This window comes from Cardiocondyla obscurior, linkage group LG11 (assembly GCF_019399895.1).
Source record: "Cardiocondyla obscurior isolate alpha-2009 linkage group LG11, Cobs3.1, whole genome shotgun sequence".
NCBI classification, from domain to species: domain Eukaryota; kingdom Metazoa; phylum Arthropoda; class Insecta; order Hymenoptera; family Formicidae; genus Cardiocondyla; species Cardiocondyla obscurior.
Window position 1 is genome coordinate 3303129 of NC_091874.1, and position 21142 is coordinate 3324270.

The 21142-nt window shown below is 45.1% G+C and overlaps 1 protein-coding gene across 3 annotated transcripts in view; it reads left to right on the forward strand.

Annotated features, from left to right (window-relative positions):
• Positions 1-21142, forward strand: part of LOC139106442 (uncharacterized) — a 79756-nt gene that overhangs the window by 37188 nt on the left and 21426 nt on the right. The window contains exon 1 of one of the 3 annotated variants that reach the window (XM_070663225.1): positions 11270-12084. The exons of the other annotated variants lie outside the window; for them this stretch is intronic. The gene's annotated coding sequence lies outside the window, so the exon portion shown is untranslated. Of the gene's footprint in view, positions 1-11269; positions 12085-21142 lie in introns of those variants that run through there. 3 annotated transcript variants of the gene reach the window in all.

A 21142-nucleotide genomic window follows, 5' to 3' on the forward strand; every position in this document is an offset into this window, starting at 1 on the left:
GACGGGAGCAGGCGCCAATCGGAACGCAACGGCTGCTGCTCGTCAAGTCCTCTATATATAAACGGGCTTTTCAATATTTACGAATAACCGCGGCCGATTAACCGCGAAAGCGTCGGCAAGAGAAGCGATGAACGAGAGTGAAGGGTCGTATTAATCCCTCCCGCGCTTTTATTAAAAGCACATTTATTAATAAGAAAATATTTCGGCGCCGTAACTATTTGCGCGTAAAATTAATTAACGGAAGAATAAATAAGAGGGCAATTTTGTTCTCGGGCAAAACTATTATATCCACACGCGAAATATCGTTTGGCGCTGCTTCACCACCCCTCGCGGCATCCTCTCAATCGTAAAGTGGTCACGTCGCGCGGTGGACGCCAGTAAAGTGCAACGGAGCTGCAACGCGCTATATCGCGCGGCGTAAACGTATCGGCTGGTGGTCGCTCACCACTCGCGCGCGATGAATAATTTTTCATACGCGCCGGACACAACATTATGCTCCCCGGAGTAACTTCGGTTCCGGGATAATCGCCATTGCGGCGGTGCTCGTAAATGTTCCGCGTCGTTTGCAACCGTTAAATACGCATATACCCGATACGTACCGCGGCGTTTGTTTGCCAGAGTGATTTTCGTACATTATGCAAACTGTCTTGGGAAAGCCTTTTAACGACAATTTCCTGAGATTGAAACTCGATCTCGTCTATCAGAAAATATTTCCAAAAGGTATTTCCGTGCCGTAAAATAACGCTTCCTCGATAACGCGAGCGTACGTGTATATTATACTTTTCCCATAATTGTGAACGCCCAGATACTAAAAATTTTATACCCGCGGCATGTAGAAATGCTTTTTCTGTCTGAATGTAAAGTATTTTTGCATTAAAATTGTTAATTAGTTAAAAACGCGGGGAACAAAGGAAGTTCAGTGCAGGCAATATCAAACGCGTCTTGCACGATGTTTCGGAAAAGGGCTCGCTTAACTATTTTCTAACGGAAAATACGACGAAATATTTTGCTGCACGGCGAGGGAGGAAGGGTTGGAAATTACGAGTCGCAGATACGTATACATCTGCACGGTAGTAGCCCGGTAGAAAGTAGAAAATTTCTGCGTCTCGTGTTTCCTGCGCCGCTTCCGTCTACATTGTGTTCCAAGGAACTTTGCACTTTCGCGCGGAGGCGGTGCAGCTTAATTGGCGCGCGGGATGGAATCCTGGGAGAATATGGCATTGAAAGGAGCGCGCGAAGTTGCATTAAAATGCTCCATGGACGAGCAGACAAATTGGATAAATACAAGTTCAACACGCGTCGCGAAAGGCACGCCGCGATTAGCTGATAAAAAAAAATCTAACGCGAGTTGTGAATATTATTTATAATTTTTTTTTTTTTTGTAATAATAAATGTGGAATACACGTGGAAGACATAGAAATTAGTTGCGCGAAAATATGCAGCTTACTTGATTTTTCATGAGGAAGTTCCGCGGTTTAGAAATAGTTTCGAGCGATTTCTAGAACTGATAGTTTCTCCCACGTAACGTTTTCTTCGATGGATCATTCTACGTGCAACACATATACGTATGTACGTGTACGTGTTACGTATAGCGGAAACGTCGGCGGGTTTACAATCGCGTATGATAGGCTTGCTCGTTCGACGTCGCTCGATTATTTTCTTTTTTTTTTTTTTTTTTCCGCCAAAAACGGGATCGCGAACCACCAGCAGCGGAAACAGCTGAGACTCTCCTTCATCAAAGAAAAACCATTTTTCGACAAGTGTCAGTACTGATGTTCGATGTATAGCGACCGGGACATTCGTTACTTCCTTTTGGCGAAAAGAGAAAAGGAAGAGAGAAAAAAAAAAGAGAGATGGATGATCGATTGGCAGGAATTAAAATATCGAACACATCTCGAGTACGGAATTGCAGTCGGGTGATAGTTTTTGTACGAGAGGAAGAGAATAAAATCCCGAAGGGAGGAATCGAACCTAAAATGTAAACGATGGCGAACGTGATAAAGTACACGTAGCTTTCGAGGACCGAGTTCGGAGGTGATATCGCGATTATTGATGAACGATTCGACATATCCTCGTGCGTAATCCAACTGTGTGCCGGGAATTATGGTGATGACGTTACGTGGCATTTAACGCGCCAGAGGAAGTTATTTAAGACACCCTTCTCGCAGCGGAAGTGAGATAAAATAAAGATCAAATTCGCGATACCGTTCGTGTATTTCTCGTAATTGATACGAGTAAAATACGAAAACGCTGTTATTTGTAACGCAACCAAAAGCCACTTCCTGACAAACCAACGTTATACCGAATAAGGCGCGTGTATTCGTGACAGGAAATATACTTCTTTTTTTGCGTTCGCTCGTGGAGAATAAGAGGGTATACCGAGTTGATCAGTGGGGATTAAAATACCGAGCCATTCGAGAGCGGAGGGCAAAGGTCGGTTTGGAAATCGAGGTGGGGTAAGGGCGGCGAGAAATTAGAAGCAAAAGTCGAGAAAGAGATGATAGACTGGAGTTGAAAATCGCGTCTCTTTTCTCTTCTGCCTACTCCTTTCCGAGGAGCCTCCTGAATTTATTTATTTCTATTTATCTATTTATCTGGCTCTCGCGGTCTCTTTCACTTTCGCGTCTCTCGTTCCATAGAATCAGCAGGAAAAGAGTAATGACGGGAGAGAGGAATGGAAAGAGAGACTGAACTGCCTTTTGTTCTAGCTCGTCCACCGTTCTTCCCCATGCAACGATCGTCACGTAGACACCTCTCGTCTCTTTTACACGCACTCGCACGTATGTGGTGAGCGCTCGCCCATGTGTGTCTGTATGCGCACCGGCAATCTGTGAACACCCGGTCTCGCTGGGGAAAGGGAAAAGCGGCCCGATCGATTTTCATCGAATCTCAAAATTCTGTACCTACATATCCGGCGAGGAACTGTGCCTTATCACACGAATCGCGTGTTCCATTTCATCTTCCCATCTCGCCCGTGAAGCCTTGAGTAAATTCAAATTTATTTACCTGATCGACAAAGGACCGACCCTTTGTTCGGTCTTTTAGCTCTTGAGGATATTGAAACGATCTTTTGTAAAAAATTACTGTAAAATTCCTAATTTCTAGCCTGAAACATATCGATATAGTACATTTTTCGGGTAAACTGGCGACTCTTCGACGTTAGTTTTAGCTCTCGACACCCACGACGTGGCCGGCGAAAGAAAAAAAAAAAAAAAGAAAAAATACCCTCCAATTCTCACGACTAAAATCTAACGCACGTAGGCAGAGTTCCGTCGTGAAACGATACTCGGTCTTCGCCCCTGAGAAGAAATTCCACCTCGATCTTTCGACAATAGTCGGCTATTTTCTCTCTTTCTCTCTTTTTCCGTGTGTATGTACGTGTCTCTATGGGTACGGTATGCAGTTGTGTTTACATCGAAGATGGAAGGACGACGAGATGAGCAGCGGCGCGGAGCGCGGGGGGAGAGCGAGGGAGAAGACGACCAGAAAATATACGGGGCAGAGAAAAACGCACGAGTTTAGCTTGCGGTGTGGAGAGCGGCCTTCCCTTCGAGGCGCTTTACACACCGAGTATCTCGTAATTGAGCAGACACGAGCTACCGGACGAACGAAACAGCCGAGCGGAGAAGAGAGAGAAAGAGAGAGAGAGAAGAAGAAGAAAAAGAGAGACGGTCTATTCCACTCGAAGAATTATCCCTATTTCTGTCGTACTACAGGGCCGATCTTGCGCAGGGGACAAATTTTGTGCGGGTTGTTTATTCGGCCGTAATGTGCCTCACATTGTTACGCACACGCGATAATTAATCTCGTTCCGAATTTATTTTTCGTAATTTTCTAAGCCTGCGCGCGATAAACATCGCTGGTAGCGTACTTAGTTTTTATACATTTAAATTTGACGAATTAATACTGGAGTTTTTTAATTAAATCTGCTTTTTTGATGAAGCAAAATGTGACATTAAAAATATTTTTTTTTTTTAGAACGGAGCAGGATTCCGAAAATTATCTCGTTAACGGATTTAATTTATGTGTTCGATAAACAAACTTTTTTATCTTTTAAATGTTGATTTCAACGCGTATATTTAATTCAGGATTGCATAATGTAATTTTTTTTTAATGCACGATAGTAAAAAATTTCCTTTTAATTATTAATTTATATAATGTAACTGGAAGAAGCCATGGGCGCGCTAATTTTTAAAAGATTCCAATTTCAAACTACGAAATAAAAAGATCATGCGACTTACCAATCTGCATGAGCTTCAGCGGAGTTGTAGATTTCTGCCGGTGACTGTAACATAAAATAAAACATATTAATGTAGACATGATGCTATTTAAATTATTGTTAAGGTAAAGTTTTATTTTTTTTCAAGCTTTTCTAAACAAGAAAAAATTTATATTTACCTATAAGTTGCTCCGCCGATGCAGGATGCCCATCCCGGGCCTGCTCCTCCTCTCAGATGGGACGTGTCGAGCCATCCTTCCGCGCACAAGTCACTCGCGAACATCCCGACCGTGATTTTACAATCGCGTAAATTATTTATCACTTTCGCGCGTTCCATGATCGGCACTCGCGTTTAGAAGAAAGTTGTATATCGAAAAATTCCGCCCGAATACTCAACGAACTTCCGGAACGACCGACGAACCGGCTGCGGTTCGTAAAATAATTATTATCGGCGGTAGCGGCACTTTCGATGACGGCGGTGAATCTGTAACAAAAAAAAATATATAATTGTAGAGATGCTACAAGTATTTAGTCAGCGAGCTATTACTTCTGTGTTTCAACAAAATAATTCTTACCTCCGTGGCTGCTTCGTTGTAGCACGATGCCTTTCCGAGGCCTCCTCCTCCTCTCAGATTATTAGACCTCCTATCAGAATGGCTAGCTTCCTCTCGGACCGTTTCAACTTCGTCCTCGCATTGATTATCTGCAAACAAAAAGCCCGAATAATTAGTAAAAATTACGCGAGTACGTACATCACTTCCGAAATAGAGAGGTTATCTCAGAGAGATAAGCGCATAAGTAGGAATGTAGCTTACTTTAAGGAAAGAAGACCTAGCCACGTGCTCTCCTCACACGGAGAATGGAGAGGAGATGATAGTTCTCGCGCCGGAAGGTTTTCGTTAAACGCAAATACGTACAAAGTTCGGCACGGACACACGTGGCTGCCGTATAGTGCGTAATGAGTACGTGTGCTTTGCGCGACCACTGGAGAAGGACAAAGCGAGAGTGGGAGTGGTGGGGGAATATACCTAGCGCGCGGCACGTAAGCTCGCTCTCGCTCTCACCCCGTCCTTCCTTCCCCCCGCGGGGAATCTATCCGTTACTCTCGTTCGATTTAATTGTAATATTTAATTAGTACGTCCAGACAAAGACGGTACTTCCATCAGGTCGTGTTCGATCTCGAAAATCGCGAAGATCGTCTTTACCTGGACATATTAATTAAATATTAAAATTAAATCGAACCGCAAAATCGCCGACTTGATAGCCGACGTTGACTCTCGCTTGGCGTGAAGCAAGCCAAGCGAGAGAGAACTTATCAGCGTCGGTTTTAAGCGGTGACAATTAACATTTAATTTACGCGTTGCACCAATTTTTTTTAATATATAATAATTTAAAAAGGCGTACTAAGATAGTTTGCTTTTTTCTTTTTTCTTTTCTTTTTTTTTTTTTTTTGTCGAAGGAGGAATTCAGAAAGTATCAGCCTCCGGCGAGTTTTCGATCTCGCGACACACGTGCTTCAATTTGACGAGAGATTCTCTGAAAAAAAAGCCCTCTCGTAAAGACAAAGTTGCTATGCTTTATAATCGTAGTTGCTGCGATCTTCTTTTAAGAATAAACGACTTTAAAGTCGTGCTTTGACTACATCGCCGTGGGATCCGACAGGATTGCCGAAGGGTTAAAAGGGTTAAGCAGTCGAGACTGTGCGAGTTAGGGAGGGTCGTCGAGCGCACGGTCGGCCTTGCCTGGGACAGATTCGCGGAGTTGGACGGCCAAGTTCGGCGAACTTGCGGCTATTCGACGTCGAATTCCCGAATAAGTGATTGGTAAATAATTTATGCTTTCCTATACCCGCCGAGTGTGCCTATAATACCGGGGCTACAATGCGCGTCGTCGAACGTGAGCCATCGGCGAGTAGTGGAGCAGTAATCCGGCCCCAATTTCGGCAAAAATTCTAGTGACAGTTTTGTCCGCGGAAAAAAATTGCAAATTAAAAGAATAATTTTAATTCGCGTTAGCGGAATTGCTCGTCAGTTATTCGCGCGGTATTTTGCGCTCGACGAAAAACGTCGCGATTTTAACAATCTTGCGAAGGACGGCGACGTGTATGCCACGGTTATTGCATAGCATCCAGGAGAAAGGAAGTTTACCGTAGAAAACAGCTCGAAAGTTGCGGCCGCGGTGCAACCTTCACTTCGTAACGAAGTGTACCTCGCTATCTCGCATTACCGAAGAGGTTCGGTGAGATCCTTTTCAAAAGCGTACCGAGATGGGTTCGATCTTTGCGAGTGCCATGATGCCACTAAAAGAGTATACAGCGATATATGGCCTTGTTGCTTTTCAAGCGATTCGTTCTCTCTCTTTCTTTCCGCCTCTTTCCCTCTTTCTCTTTCTCTTTCTCTTTCTCTCTACCGCCCGGCGCAGAGGCGGGAACATCTCGCTTTGGGTCAATAACTCGCGTGACTCTATGTTACAACACAGGCAAGTCGAGAGCTCCGAGGTAAAGTTTCGATACCTCCACGTTGATTTTCGTAAATCCAGATTCGCGTATCCAGATCCCCTCTTTTCCCCCGGGGAAACATCGAATGGTATCTCGTCAATTAGATATCGCGGATGATTTCATACGCGAGAGCTGAGAGTTCGTAATAATTGATGCGATTAGGAGAAAGTAGGGTAAAAGTCTACGACCCTCGCGTGGCAAGTGAAATAAGCAAACAGAGACAGGTATCATATATTATTAAGTATTCAAGTGGAAAATAGGTTTTTATTGGAAAATTTAATTTTAATATATATGCAATTATAATATAATAATGCATTTATGACTACTGTTACGTTTTATGCCCAGGTATATGTGTTTGATACCGTCTCCTTTTCTAAACACACGCGACACACGTAGACGTAGTTGTATAAAATTAAACTCTTAACGACGAGTAACTTTAATCGAATTAAAAATATTCAACGGCATTTATATGGATATTCGCGGACGGTTCTCCAGTGCGATTTTCAACTCGCGCGTTAATATCAGCATTACGCCTCTCTCGAAGAGCGCCTCTCGACTCAATTATGCCTCTTCGGAAGCCGATGATTTGGGTTCGGCGGACGGCATCGCGCCGAGAGTGCCCCTCGGAATCGCAAAATTAGAAACCTGATTTTACGTCTCTGTCCCCCCTCCCTTTTTCTTTTTTGTCCCTTTTCCCTCTGTCGCGAGGCGATATCGCGGTTATTCAATTTCGCGGCAACAAGATACGCGAACGCGGCCAAGAAGAAAACGAGTACCGCTACGATACGAGAGTTCCGAGTCGTTTCCCCCCTTCGGCGCGAGCGGTTCACTCTTTTTCCCTCGGTGTTCGCTCCCCGCATCGAGGGACCCTATCCCCACGGTGGCGGCGGCCGTTTATGCCGCCGCTCCTCCTTGCCGTACCCTGTAGCTTCCACTTCCTCGACCGTCCTTCGTGAGTACATTGCAATTTTTCTCGGTTAGCAGGAGGCGGCTGACTCGCAGCGGCTCCGAGGCCGACATCCGAATCACGCTGAGAAAATCTCAACCATGTTTCGCTCTCCTCGACTTTTCCTGCCTCGACACGGTTCCTTCCCGCGCGCTCACTCCGTCGGCGTCGTCGGGGGAGTTTTATAAATCGCACATCGATATCGAATCCGAGATATAATAAATTCAACAGCGAGTAATACAAAGCGTTACGAAATGCAAAGGTTTTCCCGATGAACCTCGTCTTAAGGAACCTTGTCCCCGAATCGTCCGCAATTGCGCTTGACGGAGACGTTTCGTTTGCGGAGACAAAACGTGTCTGTATAATTCGGTACGCGAGTTTCTAGCGTCAGTTCGCGCGGCAATTCGCAAACGCGTTTACACAAGAAGCTATTTTAGATACCGAGCGCCAAATTTTCAAAGCAGAAACGCCGCTGCGTCACATTCCACGCTCACGTATCGAACATTCTAAAATAGTTGTTTCGAAAAAAAAAAAAAAGAAAAAAAGCCCTATGGGGTTAGAAGTGTTTTCCTACCTGCGGCTTAAAATACATCTTGTTCTCGTCTTCGTTCCGCGCGTTACGGAGTTGAGCATTTTAGAGACGCTAAAGGGAGAGAAGCAATTAGAGAGAAGCGTATATTTCAGAAGGACGAGTAAGGAAGTACCAAACGCGTACGAGACTACTAGCGGAGGCTGAAAGGTGGGACAAACTTGCCTTAGGGAGAGAAGGAGGCAGAGAAGAAAGGGAGTGATGTGCGTTGCAGGCGTGCAAAGTGGAAACTCACTCGGCACTCGTTTGCACATAGCGGTATTCGCCCGACTACAACTGGCTGTATGATGTCCGTTTTAAGTACGATTCCGCGCAATATCGAGACGCGATGTTAAAGTGTCGAGACCGTAACGAGTCTCGACGTCAATTCGAACCACCTAAAAGTTAATCGCTAATTATTTCTCGACTAATAAATATAAGTATTTTAAACATCGCCCAAGATTTAGAAACTGCTCGGTATTGGTGACTGCGGATAAATATATTTTCTATCGAGAATATTTGTCGAAGGTAATACGTTTCACTTGATTTTTCATTTTGCCTGAGTGAGTCTTATTTTACCACGCGACGAATCAACCTTTGACTTTAACAAAAGGAGACTTTTGTCTTTTTGAGACCCGTACGAAATTTCTTAGCTAGACCAATCGGAGAGACACAGGCGTAGAACGTCTCGACGCTAAAGCACTCTCAGCCTTCTCGTTCTGTCTGTTTCCTCGCTTCTCATGAATCTCTCATTAAAGTGTACTGGACTAAGAAGCATAGCGAACTGATTCCGATAACATCGCTCGTAATTCGCATTTTAATAGACGCGATTGATTTTGTAACCGTGATCGTATATCTGATCGAAAAGTGCTCCGATATGATAATCTTTATATCGAGAACGCTTGTTTATGCATTTAAGTCGTTTAGACTGCCATTCGTGCGAAATAAAAATGATAGTCGCAGAAAAATTCGATTGTTTTTGTAATTTATATCAAGCATGTAATTAAAAAGAACCAGTTCTAGATACTGCTTAACTAACTGGCTCGAAAAAAAAAAAAAAACTATATCATAAAGTGGAAAACGAATCGCTGAATGTTGTACAGCACGAACAAGCTTCAAATTATATTGCAGATAGCGGTTTAATAATAAACGTACTAAATTTAATTCGGGTTGGTTATAATCCATGTAGGCGATCGATACCCACGCACATACGATTCGGGGATAATTATTAGAAATGATACACGCCTGCATAACGAATCGTCAATAATCGTGCAGAATATTTCGTACAAGATGCGAATGCGATTACGCTAATGAGGACGCAAATCACTGTAACAAAGCAAGGCCGGTAGAAAGCTGCCGCGTTTATTGCGCTAATAGTGACTTCGCATTTATGAAAACGGAACGCGCGTGGAAAGAAAAATATCTCTTGTAATTTTTTTTTTTTTTTTTCTCCACGCGATCGTTTTAGTTATCGATCCAAGTCGATGGCGATCGGACAAAATGTTTTTCGGTGACATTATTCAAATTCGGAAATGACGTCGCGTCCCAGAACCTTCGCCTAATGTTCGCAACGATATTAAGCGCGTTCCACGTGTACGATAACGCGACATGTAATTTACAACGTATCCCGTTGCGAGAGCATTTTCAGTTTTAATCAAAAGAGCGGCTCGCACAGCGGCGACATTTCCCATGCGTTTTTCCAAAAAGTTCAACGGTAGGCGGCATAGGTGTTGGTTAACAAAGTACGCCCACGCAATTTTTTTTTTTAATTTTTTTTAATTCCCTTTCCACGCCCACGTGTGCACGCGCGTGTCGCGTCACGTGGGTGTCTTCGTCGATCCGTAGGTGTAACCTTTACTCAAACGCGGTATCGCGCAGCGTAGTTCCGCCGTCTTGCCCATTAAGCGAAAACAGCAAACCATCCCCGCTCGCTTCCCGACGCATTCATTTTAACCCGACCCTTCTCACCTACCCTCGGTTGCGAAATACACTTCTGGCCTATCCGCCCATCTCGCCGCCGGAAACCCTTTTCTCTGGCGATAAACGAACGTCACTTTCAGGCGGTCACTTCAATTTCGTAATTTCTCAATAAAAATATTATCTATTACAGTATTTGTGACGTAAAAAAGGTTCTTTAACGTCTCTCTCTCGACGTAATAATTACATGATACCGTGTATATTACAATTTTGAACTGGAAATAGTAATAATTCACGGTGAATGCCCGAAGTATTGTTTTATACGGAGCAATTTGTCTCTCGAATACTTACAAAATAATTATTTTATATTTTCAATTAGCAGTGAAATTTCCGGAGAAATATTTATAGCTCGTTTATCTTTACGTTAGTCGATTATTCTTGGATTTCTTGAAAAAGTAACGATAGCCGTAGGTTGTGAAATACCCAGTCAGTCTCGAATATTATCGCGGAGAGATTTTTATCAGTGTCGGTCGATCGAGCCGATAGATTCAAAGCCCCCGCCAGGAAACAATAAAGCTAAACTGGTTAGTAAACTAATAAAGTGTCTCGTTTCATTCGAAAACAAAAGGCCTCTCGCTGTCGGCCGTCGTGCATCGCGCGCGGCGCGATAAAAATAAGTCGAAGGGGATCAGCTCGCAGCGGCGTAGTAAAAACAATGGCGTTGGAGATTTTTAACGCAAAATTATAATTTCGGCGGAACAAGAAACGTATCCCTCGAAGTCGTTCACTCGTCGCGATGCGCTTGGAGGAAAAATTGCGTTATATTTCTCGCGCGCCGAAGGACGCGTACGGCTTTAAAAGTCGACGCTGCGGCGAGAGAAAGAGAGCGAGAGATACGTGTGTCTGCACGTAGAGAAGGTAGTGGCAGAGGAGACCGAGGCGTATAGATGGCCCCGTAGTACGACGAAGGAGGGAAGGAGGACGAAGAAGAGGAGGCAGCAGGCGGCGGTGGCGGAGGCGGAGGCGGTGGCAGGGGATGGGCGGGCGGCGAGGGGAAAACGACTCCGGACTCGTGTCCTAGCGGTACGACGCTCGGTCGGGTATCTCCGCGTCGCGGGCCACACGCTCGGTCGGCGTCGGACTCCGCTCGCATACGCTCGGTCCTCGGCGCCTCCACTGGCTTCCACTCTTCGCTCAGTCGTGTTCTGGTCTCGCTTGCGCGCGGACGTTTCGCGGATTGGATCCACGTGCGAGGTCCACGCTCGCCGTACTTGTGCGCGTACCTGTAACGGAGATCAGACCAACCCCTCCACCCCTTCGCTCCTCTCGGTCGCCCCTTGCGCGCGCTCAAATACATGGAGTTTTCGATCGGCGAATACACGCTTTCCCGGCGCGTATGTGCGTGAGAGAAACGAGTAAGGGCATAGCGTGCGTAATCGCGCGCGCGTACGGGGGTGTGTACGTGTGGTCCGCGTGGGTTCACGTGTAGCGGACTCGGCGCTGGTTTAACGGTTAGCGCGCGTCTGACACCGCCGCGCCGATACACAGTGTACACCTCAGAGTGATACGTAACGAAGATAACGCGCCACGGCGGTCGCGAGTTGTGTGTACCCGGAGTGCTCCGAATTAATTCCGTTAGCCGTGTGACGTGCGCGCGGAGCTAGCCCGCGAAAAGGAGCGGCGGAAGAGGGATATACGGAAGAGGAGGCGCGCGAGAGGAGAGAGAGCCAGCCCGCCGCGCGCGAGCAGGAAGGAAGAACAAAGAACGACAACGTGCCGCCGACTGGCCTACGTGCGCGCGCGAGGACGCGTCTCACTCGCTCGCTCTTTCTCGATAACTTTATCTTCCACTGACGCTCGTTCTCCCTGTGCTGCGACTTAGGTGCGAACGACGACGACGACGGTGGCAACGGGAGCGACTCGTTTCGGTGCTTGAGGTAAAGTGATTTTCAATGACGTCACCGATGAACGCGGTGTCAAGTTGAGCAACCTCTGCCACCTATCTCTCTTTCTCTCTCTCTTTCTTTCTCTCTCCCTCTCTTTTTCTCTTTCTCTCTCTCTCTTTCTCTTTCTCTATTACCATTCGCGCGCCGGGAGAGACATCCTCGCTAACGATCAACCGCGAGATATTACGGGTTGATTGTATTATAAACGGCGCGATGTTTCCCCACCGAACGAAGTGAACGAGTAACTTTCAGGTTTTCTTATCACATCAGCGTCGTATAATCGTAGCGGCAATTGTTTAACGTTCGACGACGACAGAAGTATCGGAATTTACGCTTGCACGACGCGACGCGATAAGGAGATGACGCGCGGCGCTCGTTTCCACGATCTCCACAGCGTCGTGGAATCACTCGGTGGGGGAGGGGAAGCCAAGCCGCCACCTGATCGGCCGCGACACATCATCGACGCGATTGGGAATTCCGCTGCGATTCCCGCGCGGTCCCCCCGACAAGATATCGCACGTTTCTCCGAGACGCTCCTTCCTACGACACTCGGAATCGGCGTCGTCGAGAGCTCCTAGACGTAGATTGAAACTGAAGACCTCGCTCAGATCCAGATTTCGCAACGCGAGGCGTCCTTTCTTCCGCGAAAACGGAACGTTAAACGCAATAGACGTTATTCTCCTGCCGATCTTTTTGAACCTCTTACCTCTACTTATCTCGGATTAAATTTTTGAAGCTCCAAAGAAAACGAAATGCATGAAAATTGCGACGTTTAAAGCGAGTCGCAATTCTTTCTGATTAGTATAATTAATTAATTAATTCATCTAGACGATACGGAGATAAAAATCAGAGTATCGATACTCTCGATGCGTTTCTTCCATTGCCTCAAATTTAATTTGTGGATCGACGGTGGAAAATAATATATGATATAAAATATTTAGCTTTACTTTTTAATGATGTTAATTTTCGAGGTATTTTCGCAAGCTCGGGAAGACATCGTTAAAAACTTGGCGCCGCCAAAGAGGCACTCGATGTTGTCGAAACGTCGGCTGTTCCATCATCCGGCCTTCGCCTTGCCGATAAAGAGAAATCGATTCTATCAACCGACTTGTTTTAATTTCGTAGAACGGGCAGAGCGAAGGTAACTCGACAACGACGAGCAATTTGGTGGAGTTTAACTCGGTGGAATTCGACAGGGCGAGAGGTAGAGAGGAAGTATCAGCCGCGCTTTCGCGTCGCCTTTGACCCGCCGAGTGCAAGGCGCCGACGAGATATCGCCTCGATATTTAAACGCCGCGACGACGAGACCCGCGGTTTTCTCTCGGCGACGAATAAGGGCGCGGCTTTGGTCAGGCCCTTCGACGGCCAGCCGAGAAATCCCGATCCGCCCGTTTTTTTTTTTTTCTCTCCCTTCGATCGACCGTACCGATAAAAATTCGAAAACACTCCGTCAACTCAACGCGACGTTTATTCCCTCCCTGCTCTTGCTTTTGGCAAATTTGCTGAATAATTATTGAATATTTATTGAAACTAGCACGGATTTACCTCGGGGAAAGGATATTTGCACGTAAACAAGCTTGCGATAGCGTAAGAGAGCGATGTTTGCCGCGCAAGTTTCGCGTTTCTTTTCGTTCGCGATTAACATAAAGGTGCGCGAGGAAGGTTTATTACATCTCGCTCGTTCGATATCGGATATCGCCGGTTGAAATGGCATTTCCCGCGTCCCTCCGCGCGCACGCGGCACACACACACACACATGCGGCGCAGCTATCTAAATAGTCTGGCAACCTTTGCGATTTATCACGTCCAGTGTAGGTCGCTGCTTAGGGGATGCCATTAAGTGAATTGCACAGCCCGCTATCGATTTTCAACCTATATCGCCGTATGCCCGTAACTTGCGAGCCGCACGATCTTTCGTAAATCCATACGTTCCTCGCCCGTCTCCCCCTGGCTCCTGACACCGATAAGCCGCCGATAATAAGGTCGATCGGGATGCGAAACGCGCGAGCGGCTTCCTCCTCAACGCGTGAAACATTTTCATATACTTATCCAAGTATATATAGTATATATGTATATATGTTTCACGAACCTTGAAAAGCCCAGAGAGTGAGAAGAAGGGAGGAACAAATTTTTTTTTTTTTTTTCAACTCCGGTATCGATTGCGCGAACAGTTCGCCTCGATTCGCCGACTGCTAGCGGGAATAATAAAGATTATTTTTTTATGTTTACGCTCCTTTATAGCCAAGTTGCATTTTTAGCATCGCGCAGCATAGAAAAATCCTACGCGGCTAGGTAACTCAACTGTACGAGAAAAATAGCTTTAGAATTCTTTAATATGTGCATATTTAGCTTGCAATTATATTTTTTGAAATGTTAGTCTTTTTTTTTTATTTTTGGTTCTTTAAAAAATTCTGTTCAGTAAAGGATAGCTCGAAAGTTTTTTTTTTTAAACTATGCTCCTTTTCGTGGGCTGCAGAATGGATTTTTATCGCGCGCGTCGACAAACGCTTAGAATCTAAAATGTAACGGTGAACGTCCTTCCGAATGTTTCCGGGAGCGATTATCTGATAGTGAGACCCTGTCACCGTATACTGCCGATCTTATCGTAGGACACGCGACTTACGCATCGAGAATCAGCGCGAGCGAGTCGCGCCAAGGTGTCCAGTTATTATCGTGTTTGCATCAAGTTAACTCTCCGCCATTCGATACACAAGACGGACCGGATTGAACCTACTCGCGCGAATTGTTTGATAGCGAACAACAAGCGTCACAAAACACAAATACGCTCGATCATATTTAATTTGAAAGTGATTGTGTTTTCGGACTTGTCAATTTGTAAATCACTCCTCCATCACTCCGTCTACGCTTCGCAGAGTCGGTCTCTTAAATTGCGAAAGGCAAGTTATCTTCGTTCATATCACTTTATCGTCATTGCACACGCGTGCATTTATTAAATTAGAGCATAAAGGGGAAAATATACTACGTTTGCAAATATTCTTTACATTTTGTTGCGGAAAATGGGTCGTTCGAGAGTACCGCATTCTTCTTAGTGTTACGCCACGTTATGTCCGTTTATATCCAAGGACAATGAGAACGTAACTACGTCTCGATATCTTTCGTTCGCAGCTACCTTGATGTTGACTAAATTTTATTTCGAAAGGTGGAAAAAAAATTTATTTTGAACGCGTTTTTTTAAATTATTTTCTTCGCTGAATAAAAAATAATTTTACGTTTATACCGCGGGCTCAATTATTTCGTAACTATGAGAAATAAAAGATAAAACCCAGAATAATGTAAATATATAACAAAGGATTCAGTTACCAGAGCAAAGGGATTGCTACATGAGATTTGAAGAATAATCAATTTTGATGTCGTCATTAAAGACTGGAATCACTGTTATTACAGGTTGCCCTGCAATCGATTCCAAGAGAGAAGGCGAATGCATCTCGTTATGGATTCCCGATATTCATAACGTAATCGATATGAACTCCGGACGCGAGAAATGCTTAATACGTGAACGTCGAAAGTTTCTCAATTTTTCATTATCATTAAAAACCATAAATCCCTTTTTTTTTATTCCCTATTCGAATATCTAACTTCGAACAATATAAATAGATTGCTATAATAATGTTTATGACGCGAATAAGGATATCTTTAGATAGAGAGAAAAAGAAAAGGAAACGCGTAAGAGTGAAAATATATCGTGCAATCAGCTTTTTATGCGGCGGCCCCTTGTTCGATACGAATGCGATAACGTTTACCGTTATCGATACGCAGGCGTAAGAAATTGTTGCAGATAAAAGTCGTGATATATATATTTGACCGTGTATATATATTTGACCGCACATTGATTTCCAAACTTCTGTCAATGATTGTTATCTTTGATAGTGCATTTCCATCCATTACATTTCAAGAGAATTTATCTCGAGATATAAAACAACAAAATGTTAACGTTTGGCGACACGATGCCTCCAGTCACTTCCGATATTTTTTCCGATGGAAATTCATTACTTTGTCCAATACAATAGTTGATGGCAAACGCTGTAAAAAAAAAAAAAGAAAAAAAAACCACGTATCACATGCTTCATATTTCAGTGTGCTCTTGATTTATATTTAGTTGTATATTAATTACGTTGTCCGGCGAGACGCTTATCGATGTCTCGTTCATACACACACACAATCTTTTTAACGCGCGCGAATAATGCAGGAATCCCCGAGATGAAAAACTTTTTTTTTCGATATCGTAAAACGGGGTCAGATTGCGCCAGGTAGGCAACTATGCGCTACATTAAAGAAACTTTTTTTTCGAATCGTTTAATTTACAAAGTAATACAACTTTCCGTAATCGAACTTCACGTTACAACGCACGCGTGATTGCTCGATCGCTCCCTTTCGACGTTAATTCGTGGAGTAAATCGTTTTTTTTTTTTTTCTCTCAAGTCGCACGACTCCGGGTCCGATCGCAGCCTGACCCCGCGCTCTACGGCAGCACGCGCACCACGGATGGAAGGGACACCCGGCGTGTAGACACGCTTCCGGTACTTGAGCTCGCGCGTGAAATATCGGCTTTATACGCGTTGGCGAGCGCACGCTGGCTCTGGCCTCCCTTTTAAAATCCCACCTCGCCGGTTATTTGCGTGCTCGCATAATATAACTTACGGAACTGGGACGTCGGCCACGCATTGGCAATATTATCGGGATAATTCGAGGTTTGAGCGCGCCTCTCCGATATTCGTGCGCGGCCGGAATTCGAATTCGAAAATGGCATCCGGCATCGATCGTCGGTCCGATGTACACTATCGCTCGAAAGTTGCGGCAACTTCGTCACGGGCGTAGCCATCTTGAAGCGAGATTATGCAAAGTACTCCGCTGCGTGCTACGCTCTTCGCGGTTGCGTTTCAACTTTTCCCGAATATAAGGAAACATTAAAGGTGAGAGGCGTCCCGCTGGAATAGTAGTCAAACGCGATTTTTCGAAAGCACCCGGAATCAGCTGCGAGTACAATTATATCTCGAGTAACGATTTTTATTTTTAATTATTTTTCGTTGACTAATTATTAAAGATTATACATTACGCACGACTCGTATCTTTTTCGTAAGTGAACGAATGGCGCGGCGCCATGCATTTTACGTGGAAAAAGTGCGTTCCCTGATTAATGCGAAACACATGCATCAGCTCTTCGCGGAGAACCGTACCGGACACGACGTTCGGATGGAGGAACGCACTTGCGAGAGGAGGCTGCTCGTGCGTTGCTTCGCGGGTTAACCTTCGGGCTCTCTTCTCTTCTTTCCCCGACGCGGCCGAGGAAATCAAGACCCGTTAGAAATTGTTCGACGCCGCGCTTGCATGTCTAAGAACGGCGACGATGGCGGTCGCCGTCAATATATTAAGTAACTTAACTCCTCTCTTTTTCTTCTTTATCAATGCTTTTCTCTTTTCTCTCTCTCTCTATTTTTTCTTTAAAGCTTCGATTGACTTAGAATTAAATTAACTAATCCGATTGATAAAAATTGCAACCGGACGATTCTTATCGTTGGAATATTTTTCTTAAGAATACGTCGAACTCAAATTGGCCGGCAAATTAATCTCATTAAGCGAAAGGTAGCACGACAATAATGACAGGCGTGATGAGAGCTCTTTGTATTTGTGCACACAATGCAAAGCGTCCACCGTACAAGGAGCCTCTCACAGTTTTCACGTCGTCGAGTCACCCGAAGCCTCTCCGGTCGGGTTGGCAAACGCTATGAAAGAAGAACGGCGGCAGTGTGAAAGTAAAGAAAGTGGGCCGCTCGAAGTAGTCTTCAACCTAGAAGCGCCGCGGTTCTCTTCCTTCCGCTCAGTGTTTCGCTCGTCGAAACAATTTGAGGCCTTTGCCACACGACGACTCTATGTTAATTGTATAACCCTCGTCTGTTTTCATCTCGCATAAACGCAATCTTTATCGCGTAACATCATTCCCCAACCTCGTTGCACTTTCCTATTATATTAAATCACTTATTGTTACGCCACCGACGCAGGATTAACGGCTCGAAATTTTTTATCGACCGCGTACAAATTTAGACTAATTTGTATCCAATGTAATTACAATCGAAAAAGTCCCGGAATGAAAAGTGGGAAGAGTAGAAGGCCTGTAGTTGCCTCTTTTTTTTTTTTTTTTTTTTTTTTTATTAAATCAATATTATTTAATATACCGTTCTCTCCGCGCGCGCACATATATGCATATTTCATTTGTGATTACTTGAACATTCTAGTTCACCGGAGCTGTCCCCGAGCTCTGACGAAGCGGTCGCATATAATTAAAACCGTTTAAATCGTACCCTCATGCGCAACGCGTTTCACGTCGAAGGGTCAAAGCATAAAAGACACGCATATGGCGACTTAATCCTCCGATTCCGTTCTACGATGAAAGCGAAGGGTCGATCGTTCGCTCGGCGGAGCGCCTCGCGAGAGGAAAAGACGATCGATCACCGGATTAGGAATTATTTATAGGCTAGCGCGGCGCGGTGGCCTGCATCAACCTGCATCGCCGCCTTCTACAAGTCGCGATGCGGCGATACGGCGGAATTTTTTCACGCTCGCAATTCGCGATCTCGCGCGTTGTCGCTTTTGCTTCGTCGGGAAAGGAACCGATATTCGCACGTACGGATATTCGCACGCCGGAATGCAAATTAATCGCCATGCCGCATCGCGGCTTGTAGAAAGTCTTGGCGATTCTTACCCAGCTTTGGATCACGGCCAGTGTCGAATGGTGCGTTCGTCGAATGTCCGGGGAACTGCACGATTTTACTGCAAGAACGACGCGGTTTTCTTCGCGCGTAATCGTGCCTTTAAAAATTACCTTTTATTACGATTGCAAGAGTGGATATTAATAACTGGAAGGCTGCTCTCGTAAATAAAATTGTTATTACCGCTGGACGGCAATTATCCAGACGGTCGCGCCAGTTTATGCTTGCACGTATTTTTTTTTCTTTTTTTTTTTACGCCGAATACGCGAGGCAAACACATCCGTGTTTTGACTTTACTGTAAATATATTTCCAAGAATATGCGCCGCGCGAAGACCTTTGCGAAACGTCACCAAACGCGTGATTCACAGCTTAATAGTTTGTACTGGCATCGAGGCGCATCCTATTTGAACTTTAACGAAACTCGCGGGACGCATTTTTATTCCGGAATCGAATGAATTTTTATGAACTCGGTGACTTGTGATCGATATACGTATACTTGATCGCGGATAGTGCATTTTAATGAACGTGCAAGGAACATAGAGCGTACCTCTCTCTCTCTTTCTCCTGCTTTTTCAAATAAAATTGTCAAAATTATTTGGCACGATATCATCGGCACGAACAAGCAGCGTGGCTAAACTTTAATCTTTTGCTTACATTAAAAAATTGCGTATTAAAATTTTTTTGCATTAAAAAATATTGATACGAAAAAGCAGAAATTCTTTATCTTGGATGATTTTACGATAAACTGTATTTGATGGAACCGTGCGTAAGGTATTAATAACAGTGATCGCTCTTACGATGACATCATCACATTCGTAATTGACACTGAACTTGGGAGCTGTTTGCTTGTTGTCTATCGACACTTTTTTGCGTACTCGCATGTTTTCAATACAAAAACGCTATCAATGTTAAAATCGAATTTTTGTTCCCGATCATTAATGATTTATTTAAATAAATATCGTTACATAACATATTTTTCGCACAAATACATGTATGGCGTGGATTTTTATCAGACGCGTGTTATCGTTAAATTACCATTTATTAAAATAAATGTTGCCGGAGTAGACAAAGATTTTATCAATTATGCCGGCGATGTTTTAAATCGCAATACGATAACGCGAGAATCATCTGAGACGCGAAATGCTTTCCGTTTTTGGCAATCGGCTCGCTTTCACGGAGCTCGCCCGCCGCGGTGCAAAATTTGTAAACTTTCGTGCTTCGCGTAACTTTTTAAATTACTTTCCGAATTACCATACCGTAAGGAAATTGACACGTCGCGGAAGAAGGAAAAAACAAAGTTGCCCGCGCACAAAGTTACGCGCTGGCCGGCATCGGTTGCGCGGCTACCGATCTGAGGCCACATTCGTTCGTTGGGAGCTGCATAACGAGCGAGATAATACGAAGGAAGATGAGTGGGCGTCTCTGCTAATCAGTAGCTCGGCATAAAAGTATCCGTGGTGCCACGGGGACTCCGTCGCGATCGATAAAAGTGTGTCCCATAATTTGTTTTGCCGCGCTGCACGACCCGGCTTGTGCCGTCCGAGAGATTCCACTTTTACCGCGGAATTCGGGTATCGAAGTCGACGCAATTATCGACGCGAGAAAATTAAAATGAGCAAAGCTGTCCCTAACGTCTCCCGTAAGGATTCCGATCGTTTACAAGTTTGAGCGAAATATGATAGCGGCGTGGAGGCTTCGGCTCGCACACGTAGCGGATATATTATAACAAGTGGGGCTCGCGTAACAATATTTGTCGAGCGGCGCGAATTTACTGACACAGACGTGACTTCTTTCGACGCTCTGAATGCCCGGTGCAAGCGCTCAGTGGTGCGCGATTTCATCGGCCAAGACTGCGCGCTTCGATACGACGGACTGTGCGTTATCGTGATTTCCGCGGCGAAACGCTCGCCGTACCGCGAACGCGGGATTTGTCCGGAGGCGCCGAGAGATCTCGGCGGTAACGTTTGCCGGTCAACTACAGGCCGATCTGTCTCGCGTCGATAAACTGTCCGCAGTTTCACTCGACCGTTTCGCAATGAAAATCCGCAAACTGCTCCGAGCAAATGAACGAAATGTTGGGCGTAAATTACGGGCCCGGCGATACGGGCGTCTCGTAATACCGGGGTCTCTCCCTCGTCGGGACATTTACGTCGCGTCCTTATGCAAAATCGTGGCCTTTATCTCGCGGAATATAGCTCACGGATAGGCTCTCTTCACGCGTCAGTCGCGTGACGCGAAGCTACTGCACGTACGAAGGATTCGTGCTTCGAGTTATGACGCGCGCAGCGATATCTCGGACGCACGACCGAGAAATATGCACATA